Genomic DNA, 15,262 nt, shown 5'->3' on the forward strand with positions numbered 1-15,262 from the left:
TTACACTTTTAATGAAGAGCCAGTGAGTCCCTTGTATTCTATAGTGTTATATAATATATATATATTTATATATATATATATATATATATATGCAAATGTAAATACAACTGTATGCTCATCTGCATGTCTTAGACAGGTCTGCAACCCCGCCTTTCCCCATTATCACCCAGCACACAGCACTTACACTGCAGCAAGGGATTCTGGGTAGGGATATATATATATATATATATATATATATATATATATATATATATCCGTATATGGCACAGTTATAGGCACACTGACCCCGAAGGCTAGCATGTTACCCCCTTAAGTTAAGTTACAGGTGAGAATTAAACTGCGGCAATGCTAATTAATCCAAGCTAAATTGATTAGCTGATTAAGGCTGCACTTTTAATGAGTGTACAGCTGTGCTTGTTATGAAATGGAAGTGTTCATTAGTTAATTGCTAATTATCTTGACCGTAGCTGATTGATTGCTAATGAGTTGCTGTGTTAATTGACAGCAGCGCTGATTGATTAATTGAATGGTTGACTAGCCAATGGGCTGTTAATTAGCGCTGGCAATTAATTAACTCATTAATTTGGCACAATTGTGATCCCACTTAAAACGCAAGTGTGTCAAAGGGAATCTTTTATGAGTCATGTGACTCTGGCAAGGTCACCTGACCGCTAGGGTACCCGCTGTTCCGTGTGCCATCACATGTATTATGACATGGTGTCGCAGTGAGGGGGAGGGGAGGGGGAGGGGGAGGGGGAGGGGAGGGGGAGGGGGAGGGGGAGGGGAGGGGGAGGGGGAGGGGAGGGGGAGGGGGAGGGGGAGGGGGAGGGGGAGGGGAGGTGGAGGGGAGGGGGAGGGGGAGGGGAGGGGGAGGGGGAGGGGAGGGGGAGGGGAGGGGTCAAGGGGACGTTTTAAACAAAAGGGAGGTGATAATTCTAATCACCGACACTCGCTGTATATCACTTGGAACAAGGGGTCAGGAGGACGTCTGTCAGTGTCACTGTGTCACCCTGCGGGGGGGTGGGGGGGGACAACAGACTCCCTGTCCCATATCTCCCTCCTGTCAGTGTCACTGTGTCACCCTGCGGGGGGGTGGGGGGGGACAACAGACTCCCTGTCCCATATCTCCCTCCTGTCAGTGTCACTGTGTCACCCTGCGGGGGGAGGGACAGACTCCCTGTCCCATATCTCCCTCCTGTCAGTGTCACTGTGTCACCCTGCGGGGGGAAGGACAGACTCCCTGTCCCATATCTCCCTCCTGTCTGTGTCACTGTGTCACCCTGCGGGGGGAAGGACAGACTCCATGTCCCATATCTCCCTCCTGTCAGTGTCACTGTGTCACCCTGCGGGGGGAGGGACAGACTCCATGTCCCATATCTCCCTCCTGTCAGTGTCACTGTGTCACCCTGCGGGGGGAGGGACAGACTCCATGTCCCATATCTCCCTCCTGTCTGTGTCACTGTGTCACCCTGCGGGGGGAAGGACAGACTCCATGTCCCATATCTCCCTCCTGTCAGTGTCACTGTGTCACCCTGCGGGGGGAGGGACAGACTCCGTGTCCCATATCTCCCTCCTGTCTGTGTCACTGTGTCACCCTGCGGGGGGAGGGACAGACTCCGTGTCCCATATTTCCCTCCTGTCTGTGTCACCCTGCTGGGGGAGGGACAGACTCCGTGTCCCATATCTCCCTCCTGTCTGTGTCCCTGTCACCCTGCGGGGGGAGGGACAGACTCCCTGTCCCATATTTCCCTCTTGTCTGTGTCACTGTGTCACCCTGCGGGGGGAGGGACAGACTCTATGTCCCATATCTCCCTCCTGTCTGTGTCACTGTGTCACCCTGCGGGGGGAGGGACACATTCCATGTCTCATATCTCCCTCCTGTCTGTGTCACGGTGTCACCCTGCGGTGGGAGGGACAGACTCCATGTCACATATCTCCCTCCTGTCTGTGTCACCCTGCGGGGGGAGAGACAGACTCCATATCCCATATCTCCCTCCTGTCTGTATCACTGTCACCCTGCGGGGGGAGGGACAGACTCCATGTCCCATATCTCCCTCCTGTCTGTGTCCCTGTGTCACCCTGCGGTGGGAGGGACAGACTCCCTGTCCCATATCTCCCTCCTGTCTGTGTCACTGTGTCACCCTGCGGGGGGAGGGACAGACTACGTGTCCCATATCTTCCTCCTGTCTGTGTCACCCTGCGGGGGGAGGGACACACGCTATGTCCCATATCTCCCTCCTGTCTGTGTCACTGTGTCACCCTGCAGGGGGAGGGACAGACTCAGTGTCCCATATCTCCCTCCTGTCTGTGTCACTGTGTCACCCTGCGGTGGGAGGGACAAACTCCATGTCCCATATCTCCCTCCTGTCTGTGTCCCTGTCACCCTGCGGGGGGAGGGACAGACTCCCTGTCCCATATTTCCCTCTTGTCTGTGTCACTGTGTCACCCTGCGGGGGGAGGGACACACTCTATGTCCCATATCTCCCTCCTGTCTGTGTCACTGTGTCACCCTGCGGGGGGAGGGACAGACTCCATATCCCATATCTCCCTCCTGTCTGTATCACTGTCACCCTGCGGGGGGAGGGACAGACTCCATGTCCCATATCTCCCTCCTGTCTGTCACTGTGTCACCCTGCGGGGGGAGGGACAGACTCTGTGTCCCATACCTCCCTCCTGTCTGTGTCACTGTGTCACCCTGCGGGGGGAGGGACAGACTCCATATCCCATATCTCCCTCCTGTCTGTGTCACTGTGTCACCCTGCGGGGGGAGGGACAGACTCAATGTCCCATATCTCTCTCCTGTCTGTCACTGTGTCACCCTGCGGGGGGAGGGACAGACTCTGTGTCCCATACCTCCCTCCTGTCTGTGTCACTGTGTCACCCTGCGGGGGGAGGGACAGACTCCATATCCCATATCTCCCTCCTGTCTGTGTCACTGTGTCACCCTGCGGGGGGAGGGACAGACTCCATATCCCATATCTCCCTCCTGTCTGTGTCACTGTGTCACCCTGTGGGGGGAGGGACAGACTCCATATCCCATATCTCCCTCCTGTCTGTGTCACTGTGTCACCCTGCGGGGGGAGGGACAGACTCCATGTCCCATAGTTCCCTCCTGTCTGTATCACTGTCACCCTGTGGGGGGAGGGACAGACTCCATGTCCCATATCTCCCTCCTGTCTGTGTCCCTGTGTCACCCTGCGGTGGGAGGGACAGACTCCCTGTCCCATATCTCCCTCCTGTCTGTGTCACTGTGTCACCCTGCGGGGGAGGGACACACTCTATGTCCCATATCTCCCTCCTGTCTGTGTCACTGTGTCACCCTGCGGGGGGAGGGACAGACTCAATGTCCCATATCTCTCTCCTGTCTGTCACTGTGTCACCCTGCGGGGGGAGGGACAGACTCTGTGTCCCATATCTCCCTCCTGTCTGTGTCACTGTGTCACCCTGCGGGGGGAGGGACAGACTCCATATCCCATATCTCCCTCCTGTCTGTATCACTGTCACCCTGCGGGGGGAGGGACAGACTCCATGTCCCATATCTCCCTCCTGTCTGTGTCACTGTGTCACCCTGCGGGGGGAGGGACAGACTCAATGTCCCATATCTCCCTCCTGTCTGTCACTGTGTCACCCTGCGGGGGGAGGGACAGACTCCGTGTCCCATACCTCCCTCCTGTCTGTGTCACTGTGTCACCCTGCGGGGGGAGGGACAGACTCCATATCCCATATCTCCCTCCTGTCTGTGTCACTGTGTCACCCTGCGGGGGGAGGGACAGACTCCATATCCCATATCTCCCTCCTGTCTGTGTCACTGTGTCACCCTGTGCGGGGAGGGACAGACTCTGTGTCCCATACCTCCCTCCTGTCTGTGTCACCCTGCGGGGGGAGGGACAGGCTCTGTGTCCCATATCTCCCTCCTGTCTGTGTCACTGTGTCACCCTGCGGGGGGAGGGGGAGGCTCTGTGTCCCATATCTCCCTCCTGTCTGTGTCACTGTGTCACCCTGCGGGGGGAGGGACAGGCTCTGTGTCCCATATCTCCCTCCTGTCGGTGTCACTGTCACCCTGCGGGGGGAGGGACAGGCTCTGTGTCCCATATCTCCCTCCTGTCTGTGTCACTACAGGGGTGACACTTTGTGTCCATTATCAGTGTAGAGATACTAACCATCATTATACAGTGCGGCGTGTTCATTATCAGTGTATATAAATACTCAGCACCATTATACAGCACGGCGTGTTCATTATCAGTGTTACTATAGATACTCTTATCATTATACAGTGCGGGGTGTTCATTATCAGTGTATAGAGATACTCAGCACCATTATAAAGCGCAGTGTTTTCATTATTAGTGTATATAGATACTCAGCATCATTATACAGCGCCGCGTGCTCATTATCAGTGTAGAGATACTCAACATCATTGTACAGTACAGCGTGTTCATTATCAGTGTAACTATAGATACTCAGCATCATTATACAGTGCTGCGTGTTCATTATCAGTGTAACTATAGATACTCAGCATCATTATACAGTGCTGCATGTTCATTATCAGTGTAACTATAGATACTCAACATCATTGTACAGTGCAGCGTGTTCATTATCAGTGCAACTATAGATACTCAGCATCATTGTACAGTGTTCATGCTGCATTATTACTTTACTTCCCATATTTGTTATGTAATGCTGCCATCATGTGGCCAAAATGTAGATTGCAGGTCCTTTTTCTTCCCATTTAAAGCTGCAGTTTTTTAATTAGTTCTGTACTATGAGAAAATACTGCAGAACATGGCATCTTGGGTACTGTTCTGCAGCCCTAACAGTGATTTAAAGAACCCCTGAGCCGAATCTTCAGCGATCGATCACAGGAGAACGGATCGATCGGCAACTTAGCTAATCACTTGTCAGTGTGCAGATTGTATTGATGCTCATATTGAATGGAAACAAATAAATTAAATTAAAAAACGGCAGCTCGAACTGCAGCTTTAAGTGCTGATTGCCTACAGTATCTGCCTTAGTCACCGATCGGCTCGTTTTCATCTGGGGGGACGATTCAGGGTCCTCCCAATGGGTAGAGTCTTTGATCGCAGGCTTCATCGGGGAGGGAGGGGTGTGTGTGTAAAGAAACTGCATCATTTTATTATGGCATCTAAAGCTGTGAAGCATGACTAGCAGTGTCATTCAATGGCTAGACGTTATGGTTGGAGCTGGAGGTTTCGAGCAGCGCTGGAGAACTTTTTATGGTTCCTACAGCTTTTGTGCGTTTTTTCCAGGCAGTGGGGGGCTGAACGTTGGCCGTAGGCTTTTTCTGGTGTTGCTGGCGGTGGGTTTTTCCGCTTAGCAATAAAAGGAGGAACAGCAGTTCCTATATCAGTGCTCCGAGTATGCACATATATTTTGAAACCATATGATGATGTATAGCAACATCTGGTAAGTCCGGACATGTTGATATATTCATAATCAAGATTGATGAAAAAGTCATATTATGCTCCAGAGAAAAAGTTCACAGGGGATACCTGTGGCCCACAATTGTGATGCCCGCAGACCCCCTCTCTAACTAGCAATTGAGTCACCAGGAGCTAGACAAATGTAAGCAAAGTAGATAGTCCTTGAGTAATAATTGTCCAATCACATAGTACTCACGACCTTCTAGTAGACGCGTCTGGTGTCGGCGTGGTCCCTGCTTGCAATGTGAAGTACCGGAAGGGTTCCCGTGGGGGAGGGAGTAAAGCGCTGCACTGCCTGCCGAAAAAAATGATGGGGGCTGGATCGCAATGAAAGTATTTATTTGGGCATCAGCAACATGCTAAAACAAAGATGCCGGAACCTCTAACGCGTTTCACGCAGTTCTGCGCTTTGACAATGTGAACAACTGCGCGAAACGCGTTAGAGGTTCCTGCATCTTTGTTTTAGCATGTTGCTGATGCCCAAATAAATACTTTCATTGCGATCCAGCCCCCATCATTTTTTTCGGCAGGCAGTGCAGCGCTTTACTCCCTCCCCCACGGGAACCCTTCCGGGACTAGCAATACAAGGATGCTGCTGATGTCGGATAATATGGAAGTAGTGGAGGCAGAGAAGGGTCTCTCCACCGATGGCTAGACTGCTGAGGAGGTTACTTCTCCTTCGATTAATGGAGAACATCCGGGAGTAATGACCACCATGGATGACTCGCTGTCTTGTTCCAAGGTGGACTACGTATGCCCGGAGAACCTATGGAACCTATGGAACCTGGGTTTGGAGGAATAATGGGTTTGATAAGAGAGAGTCCCTGACCCAACAATAATCTTATGTGGGAGGCTGGTAGTGGTCACCTAAGGCACGTTCTATAGTGGCGGGGCGCGTGCTGCGCCGCGCGCGCGGAATTTTAGTTGGCTGACGTTAGTCAGCCTTCCTATATAAGGGCTGCGCGTGCGCGGCAGGGAGAGGGGAGCCGACAGACAGCGGCGAAGGTGAGGAAATTCATATTTTTGCGCCGCTGCCTGTGCTCAAGTGTGTGTGTGTGTGTGTGTGTGTGTGTGTGTGTGTGTGTGTGTGTGTGTGTGTGTGTGTGTATGATTGCAAAAGTAAAAAAAAAATATTTATTAAAGTTTTTTTTTCTTTAAAAAAATCTTATCTAGCACTTTCTTTCACTCACACAACCCATGCACACACATATACTCACACATACATACACACACACACACACACACACACACACACACACATACACATACACACACATTACCTGCAGCTCCCAGCACTATAGACAGGAAAAGCATGCGGCACGTGCACGTGCGTTCGCATCCTGTATATTACAGCCCTTAGTGAAGGATGGATCCATCTCCCAGTTGGCAGTAAGGTGGAGACGGTGTCGCTGGGCTGCGGTGACCAGGCTGTTGATGTCCTTCCGGTTTGTGTATGACACACATTGCCTGCTAAGCCGTTACGGCTGGGGGGGCTGGGGGTTTACTGTATTTAACACCGGTGTTGGTGCAATTGGGTAACACAGGGGTTGCACATTCTCACATGGCTAATAATGGTAGGTTATTAATAAAAGATGTGGCTATTTGACCCCATGTAGTTGTCCCGAGTCTTTATTGGGTAAGGCTAGGGTGTTGGGTTACGTAGGGGTTAACTCTGGGCCTCTAGCGTAAAGAGGAGCTGGAGGCAGGAATGCAAGGAGTGCAGACCAGCCAGCAGGAGATGAGGGGAGTGCAGACCAGCCAGCAGGAGATGAGGGGAGTGCAGACCAGCCAGCAGGAGATGAGGGGAGTGCAGACCAGCCAGCAGGAGATGAGGGGAGTGCAGACCAGCCGAGCAGGAGATGAGGGGAGTGCAGACCAGCCGAGCAGGAGATGAGGGGAGTGCAGACCAGCCGAGCAGGAGACGAGGGGAGTGCAGACCAGCCAGCAGGAGACGAGGGGAGTGCAGACCAGCCGAGCAGCCAGCCGAGCAGGAGACGAGGGGAGTGCAGACCAGCCGAGCAGGAGACGAGGGGAGTGCAGACCAGCCGAGCAGGAGACGAGGGGAGTGCAGACCAGCCGAGCAGGAGACGAGGGGAGTGCAGACCAGCCGAGCAGGAGACGAGGGGAGTGCAGACCAGCCGAGCAGGAGACGAGGGGAGTGCAGACCAGCCAGCAGGAGACGAGGGGAGTGCAGACCAGCCGAGCAGGAGACGAGGGGAGTGCAGACCAGCCGAGCAGGAGACGAGGGGAGTGCAGACCAGCCGAGCAGGAGACGAGGGGAGTGCAGACCAGCCGAGCAGGAGACGAGGGGAGTGCAGACCAGCCGAGCAGGAGACGAGGGGAGTGCATACCAGCCGAGCAGGAGACGAGGGGAGTGCAGACCAGCCAGCAGGAGACGAGGGGAGTGTGGTCTGTGAGGAGTATGTTAAAACCTCTAATAGGAGAGCGTTTCCAAACGTCTGTAAGCCAGCAGCTGGAATGAGTGCCAAGAAGAAAAGACATTGAGGATTAAATTCACAGGTCTACAGAGACTGCCATCTCAAAGGGATGCTTTGATGTAAGAGCTTTATTCAAATACTTTATGGGCTTTGCAGTGAAATATATGCACTAATACAGGGGTGGCCAACACCAGTCTCCAAGGGCCACCAACAGGTCAGGTTTTACGGATATCCCTGCTTCAGCACAGGTGGCTCAATCAGTTGCTCAGTCAAAATGACAGAGCCACTGATTAGGGTGGCCAGGTGGCTTCTCCAAAAATACTGGACATAATGGTGAAAGGTGCGACACACCCCTCCACCGCCACCCCTCTCACCTCCTGCTCCATGCTGTTTCCTCCTCTCTTTGCCCCCTCACCCAGCCTCCTGACACCTCCTCCTGATCGGCTGCATACCCAGCAGCAGCCAATCATGAATCCCCTTAGCAACAGCCCTGCGCGGGCAAATCCCGCGACTGCCCAAGCCGGTCGGGTGTAACTATGTCCAGAGAGGTGATACCGGACACCCATGTCCAGTATCACCTCTAATGTTTTACTGGACAGATTGTCCAAATACAGGACAGTCCGCTTCAATACTGGACACCTGGCAACCCTTACCACTGATTGAGCCACGTGTGCTGAACAAGGGATATCCCTAGTACCAGATCTGTTAGTGGCCCTTGAGGGCCAGAGTTAGCCCCCCCTGCACTAATACTTGCTCCAGGCTCTTGTATATTAGACATTTGCTTGACGTTGCCACAGCAGTTGAATGTATTCTGGGAGCAATTTCCACTGGGAACAACAAATCTTCAACTTGTTCAATTATCCTATGGCAGTAACAGCAAGCCTGCTATCCCAGTCACAGGTGCTATCCCAGTCACAGGTGCTATCCCAGTCACAGGTGCTATCCCAGTCAGAGGTGCTATCCCAGTCACAGGTGCTATCCCAGTCACAGGTGCTATCCCAGTCACAGGTGCTATCCCAGTCACAGGTGCTATCCCAGTCACAGGTGCTATCCCAGTCACAGGTGCTATCCCAGTCACAGGTGCTATCCCAGTCACAGGTGCTATCCCAGTCACAGGTGCTATCCCAGTCAGAGGTGCTATCCCAGTCACAGGTGCTATCCCAGTCACAGGTGCTATCCCAGTCACAGGTGCTATCCCAGTCAGAGGTGCTATCCCAGTCACATGTGCTATCCCAGTCACAGGTGCTATCCCAGTCAGAGGTGCTATCCCAGTCAGAGGTGCTATCCCAGTCACAGGTGCTATCCCAGTCAGAGGTGCTATCCCAGTCACAGGTGCTATCCCAGTCACAGGTGCTATCCCAGTCAGAGGTGCTATCCCAGTCACAGGTGCTATCCCAGTCAGAGGTGCTATCCCAGTCAGAGGTGCTATCCCAGTCACAGGTGCTATCCTAGTCACAGGTGCTATCCCAGTCACAGGTGCTATCCCAGTCACAGGTGCTATCCCAGTCAGATGTAATGCTGTGGCTACAAAGACACCGTGCGGTGATAAACACACCAAGAAAAAGCTGTGATGAAGATGAAATCTGGAAGGGTGGTTGGAATGTCAGATTGAGAGAAGCATCCCTCAGCACCAGCCATGTGGGTTCTATCCCGGCCATCCATGAGTATGCTACTAATGTGGTTCTATCAGGCGCGTACCATACAGGAGGGATAAAATGCTCACTACAGTATGTGAGAAACTTGGCCACACACGTGGACTGTAACAAGGACGTCATCTGTAGCCTGTGATCAGAGACTGGGGATACTCAAAATAACCTGGATCTGGAAAATATATACGTGTAGGACAGGGATGGCCAACTCTAGTCCTCAAGGGCCACCAACAGACCAGGTATTAGGGCAGGTAGGTGGCTTTGATTGAGCCGCCTGTGCTGAAGCAGGGATATCCTGAAAACTTGACTTGGTGGCCCTTGAGGACTGGAGTTGGCCACCTCTGGTATAGGAGAAGACATCAGTGAGACACTAAGACAGGGGTTGGCTGCGTCTGTGAGTTGCTAGTGTCATAATTATGAACAGAGAAAGGTCACCTTCCAGTGAGGAACACCTAAGAGGAGACCTGTCCGCAGCCACTGAATAAAGCCCAGCTACCAAAGAAGGTCCGACCCCATCTGCTAAGGATGGAACAAACACCAACGAAATTCCTAATACCCATCCATCCATCCATCCATCCATCCAAGAATGTCCATCTACTAGAATGTGAATCACTAGAGAAGCACCAACACACAAAGAAAACTTGCATGCTGGAGCGCCTAGTGACCATGCAAAGTAAATCGAATAGTGGGCAAAATGATGCAGAATGGGCTAAAAGCGGCAAAAGTCAAACGAAACCTTTGGATCCCTCCGCGACCAGAAACTGCAAAAAGGGGCATTACGAGGTTGTGTGTAGTAGTCGGGGTGATCAAGTGGATGAGACCTTCCCCAGAAGATCCTCTGGAGGTCAGCGAGGACGGAGGCGGTCACACCTCCAGGTCATTTAAAAGAAGGGGTTCAAGAAGGGGAACATGTTGGGGGGGGGGGCGGGGAATGATGCAGTGCTATTGATTTGTTGTGGTTTACTTGTTTGTGTATACACTGTAAATAATGATGTTGAGTTTCATGTCGCAAGGACTTCAATGAAAGATTCCCGTAGAGACCAGGGATTTCTGAGGCTGGCCTCGAACCTGCAGTTGGGAGGTCACACGAGATAGACCAGCACTATCCGAGCTTGTCACTGACACTCTGGAGTAACTCCTCCACTCCAGGTTCTTGTTGATGCCAGGACCGCACATAACTCCTGGATGTTATAGGGTTACTGCCTTTCTACTTAGATTCCACCACTCCAGGTTATTTGTGTCACTCATATTGCATTGCAGGCCCCTCGGGCGGTGAAGACTATTATGGTTATTAAGCACAGGTATCTTAGGTATGCAGAATAGAGTGGGGGGCGGGTGCAGTGCGTCCCCCTCTCGCTGTATATATGGCCCTGGGGTATTCAGCTGGGTGTATATGTGTCAGAGTGATATAGGGAGTGACTGGGGAAACGATGCTGTGTATATGAGAGGCTATACTAAAGATGCTGTGTACTGTAGGTCCTCTCTGTGTCATTGTGTCCCCATGCAAAGGGAGGGACAGACTAATATTTACCTTCTGTCTGTGTCACTGTGTCACCCTGCGAGGTGGGACACAGGCTCCGTTATTCCCCTCTCCTGCCTGTCCCCTCATCCCGTGAGTCATGATTTCCCCCGCGGGAGGAATAAAAACTCAACAAAAACAAAAGGGCGTTATGAGACAAAGTCTGTCCCTCCCCCCGCAGGGTGACACAGACAGGAGGGAGATATGGGACACGGAGTCTGTCCCTCCCACCGCAGGGTGACACCGTGACACAGACAGGAGGGAGATATGGGACACAGAGTCTGTCCTTCCCCCCGCAGGGTGACACAGTGACACAGACAGAGGGGAGATATGGGACATGGAGTCTGTCCCTCCCACTGCAGGGTGACACAGTGACAAAGACAGGAGGGAGATATGGGACATGGAGTCTGTCCCTCCCCCCGCAGGGTGACACAGACAGGAGGGAGGTATGGGACATGGAGTCTGTCCCTCCCACCGCAGGGTGACACAGTGACACAGACAGGAGGGAGATATGGACATAGAGTCTGTCCCTCCCACCGCAGGGTGACACAGTGACACAGACAGGAGGGAGATATGGGACATGGAGTCTGTCCCTCCCAACGCAGGGTGACACAGTGACACAGACAGGAGGGAGATATGGGACAGGGAGTCTGTCCCTCCCCCCGCAGGGTGACACAGACAGGAGGGAGGTATGGGACATGGAGTCTGTCCCTCCCCCCGCAGGGTGACACAGTGACACAGACTGAACTCTGCCCTGCCCTTCGCTCTATATACTGTAACTCTCTTTATAGAGATGTATCCTGCACTCGCTCCTCTGAACGCCTCGGGATGAAGACTCACACTCTCGCTGACTTCCTTCACTACAATGTATCCTATCCAGTTTCAATCCCGCCCTCTCCCAGGCTAAACAAACTTACTTTCTTTCACTAATCAAAACTCACAAGTCTAACCCACGCCGATTCTCCTCTGTCTTTGACTCTCTTTTCAGACTACCGTCTGCTACCTGTTTTTCTTTCTCTATTTCACCTCGGGACTTTGCTGATTATTTTAAGATGAAGGTGGATTCCATTCATCAAGACATCTCCTCTGTATCCTCACATCCCACACCGCTTCCTAACTCTCCTCCTGCCTTCGTTGACTCCTTTTCCTCTGTCACAGAGGAGGATGTGTCACTACTGATCTCCTCTTCTCCCTCTACCACTTGCCCTCTTCACCCCATTCCCTCAAACCTCTAGCTCCTACTATAATCCCTACGCTCACACACATTTTCAACTCCTCCCTCTACTCTGGTACCTTTCCCTCCTCCAAACATGCAATAGTTATACCATTAATCAAAAACAGCAAGCTTGACCCTACCTGTTTTTCTAACTATTGTCCTCTCTCCCTCCTGCCTTTTGCCTCTAAACTCCTTGAACATCTTGTATTCTCTCGCTTGCTCCATTTTCTTACCTCCTATTCTCTCCTAGATCCTCTACAATCTGGCTTCCACACTGCTCACTCCACTGAAACAGCCCTCACTAAAATAACTAATGACCTCTATATGCTGCCAAAGACAGAGGTCATTACACTATTCTTATACTTGTCGATCTCTCTTCAGCCATTGATATTGTGGACCACCCTCTTCTCCTTCACATTCTCCATACTCTTGGTATCCGTAACAAAGCTCTATCCTGGATTTCATCTTACCTCTCCCATCGTACTTTCAGTGTCTCCTTTGCCAACACCTTCTCCTCCTCTCTCGATCTCTGTGGGTCTGTCATAGGACCTCTTCTCTTTTCACACTCTCTCTAAGTGACCTTAGCACATCTCTTGGTTTCAAATATCACCTCTACGCTGATGACACACAAATGAACTTTTCGACCCCTGACCTTACACCTGCTGTACAGACCAAAGTCTCTGAAAGTCTTTGCGATATCATCCTGGATGACCCTCCGCCGACTTAAACTTAACATGGCAAAAACGGAGCTTCCAAGCCTGGCCCTTCTGCCCCTCTACATTACTGTTACAGTAATATCACAAGCACGCTGCCTAGGGGTCACATTTGACTCCTCCCTCACATTCACAATGTAGCTAAAACCTGTTGTTTTATCCTCTGTAACTTTGCAAAGATTTGCCCTTACCTATCACTCTACTGCTAAAACTCCAAGCCCTCGGGCCCTCATTCTCTCCCGTCTCGACTATTGTAACCTTCTACTGTCCGGCCTTCCTGCCTCTCCCTACAATCTACCCTAAACGCTGCTGCTAGAATCACTTTACTCTCTTCTTAATCTGCCTCAGCGCCTCTCTCGCTGAAATCCCTCTCCTGACTTCCTATTAAATCCTGTATTACTTACACAATTCTCCTCTCTTTTAAGGCTATACACTATTGTGCCCCTCCTTACATCTCAGCCCTAATTTCTCACTAATTTCTTGTGTTCTGCTCAAGGATGTCTTCTTTCTACCCTTTTTGTATCTAAAGCCCTCTCCCGCCTTAAACCTCCCTTACTGCCCCACACCTCTGGAATGCCCTTCCCCTCAGTCCCCGACTAGCACCCTCTCTATCCACCTTTGGGACCGTTCTTAAAACCCACCTCTCTAACGAAGCATATGGCTGATACTATAAATCTCATGCACTGACCTTGGCCCCTGCAGACGCACTGACCAGAACACCCTCCTACTGTCTCTGTAAGTTCTCCCACTTAGATTGTAAGCTCTTCGGGACAGGGACTCCTTTTTCCGATTGTCTTATATCTGAAGCACATCTTACCTTTATGTGTTATAATATGTCACGTGTATTAGTAAAGCGCTATGTACCTGGATGGTGCTATATACATGCATACAATATGTCACCAACCCATGCCCCTTAACCCCATCACACATATATACATAGTGGTTTGCAGACGAATTCAGCCCCCCGCGCGTTTCACATGTTGGTACCTGAGCGTACTCCACGACACTTTCAAATGAGACTTTACATGCAGAATGTAGAAAAGCGATAAGGTTGGGAAATGCACATAGGATACAAACAAGTACGATTTACAGAGAAATACAGGTGAATCTCAGGTGCATAAGTATTCAACCCCTGTGCTACTGCAGGCCTGTCTCTGCTCAGGTGCAGTTTGAAAGGTCACATGATCGGGGGAGACTGCGAGAGAACTCCCCTCCCCCAAATATCCGAAACCCACAAACAAATAACGGCAGAAACCAGGTCTGGAGGTACAAGGCTGCAGCTTATTATTTAACCATTAAATAATTGGGTAAACGACACCCCCCCCTGCCCCCCCGCCAGAGTGCTCGCTCACCGGGTGAAAGGTCCAGATCCAGAACGATGTGTTCCAAACTGCGCCCCATCCAAACCCAGTTGCTTAAGGCAGGGGTGCGCAAACTGGGGGGGGGGGGGGGGTGCGCAAGAGATTTTTCAAGGGGGGGGGGGGCGTGGGCGGTTGCAGAAGCCCCGCGCTCTTCCCCAAGGCATTTAAGTTAAATGCCAGGGGATCACGCAAGGCCTCTGTAGCTCACTTACCTTAGCGTATATTGAGGTACAACCTCCCGATGGTTCTATGATATGTTACCGTTTCTCTTATCCCTCGTTCCCTTTTTTAACAGGCATTTGTATAACTTTGCCAAATGTTTTTATAGGTTTTCTATGAGGTCCTATGACAATTATGTGTGAGTTGGCCATGAGCCAATCAGAGACGTTGATAGGGCATATCAAGCATGGTAGGACTGCCAAGTGTTTTCCCCTGATGAAGTGGCCATGCAGCCACGAAACGCGTTGGGTGTTCGTTTCTATGTGAGACTTTCTGCGGTGAGCTGTGCCTGCAAAGCGTTTCCCTCACCGATGTGGACTCTCTCCGTTTCAAATTGCCGGCTCGGAGGACGCTGACGTCAGTGAGTACACGACGATGGAGGCGCATCAGCTGTTTGGAGTTCCCCTTGCTCGGGCAGGCAGCCCCCGGGGCCCAGCCACGGAGTTGAGACTTTTCACTGGAGGAGGCGCGAATAGCCCCCCCAAGAAGAACCTGTTACAGAGACAGAGGCTCAAATTGCTATCGTGGATGACGCTCTGGTGAAGTGATCTCCTCCGTCCACCCCTTATCTTGTATCTTCCAGGGAGAACGTTCCCTGCGATGATGATGGTTCCAGTCTGACGATCACGGTTTTAAACCCACTGTTTATATATTTTTCTTTTTTGTACGTGCATATATTACCACTGTACGAATATTTAATATATTATAT

Source organism: Ascaphus truei, chromosome 6 (assembly GCF_040206685.1).
Source record: "Ascaphus truei isolate aAscTru1 chromosome 6, aAscTru1.hap1, whole genome shotgun sequence".
NCBI lineage: Eukaryota > Metazoa > Chordata > Amphibia > Anura > Ascaphidae > Ascaphus > Ascaphus truei.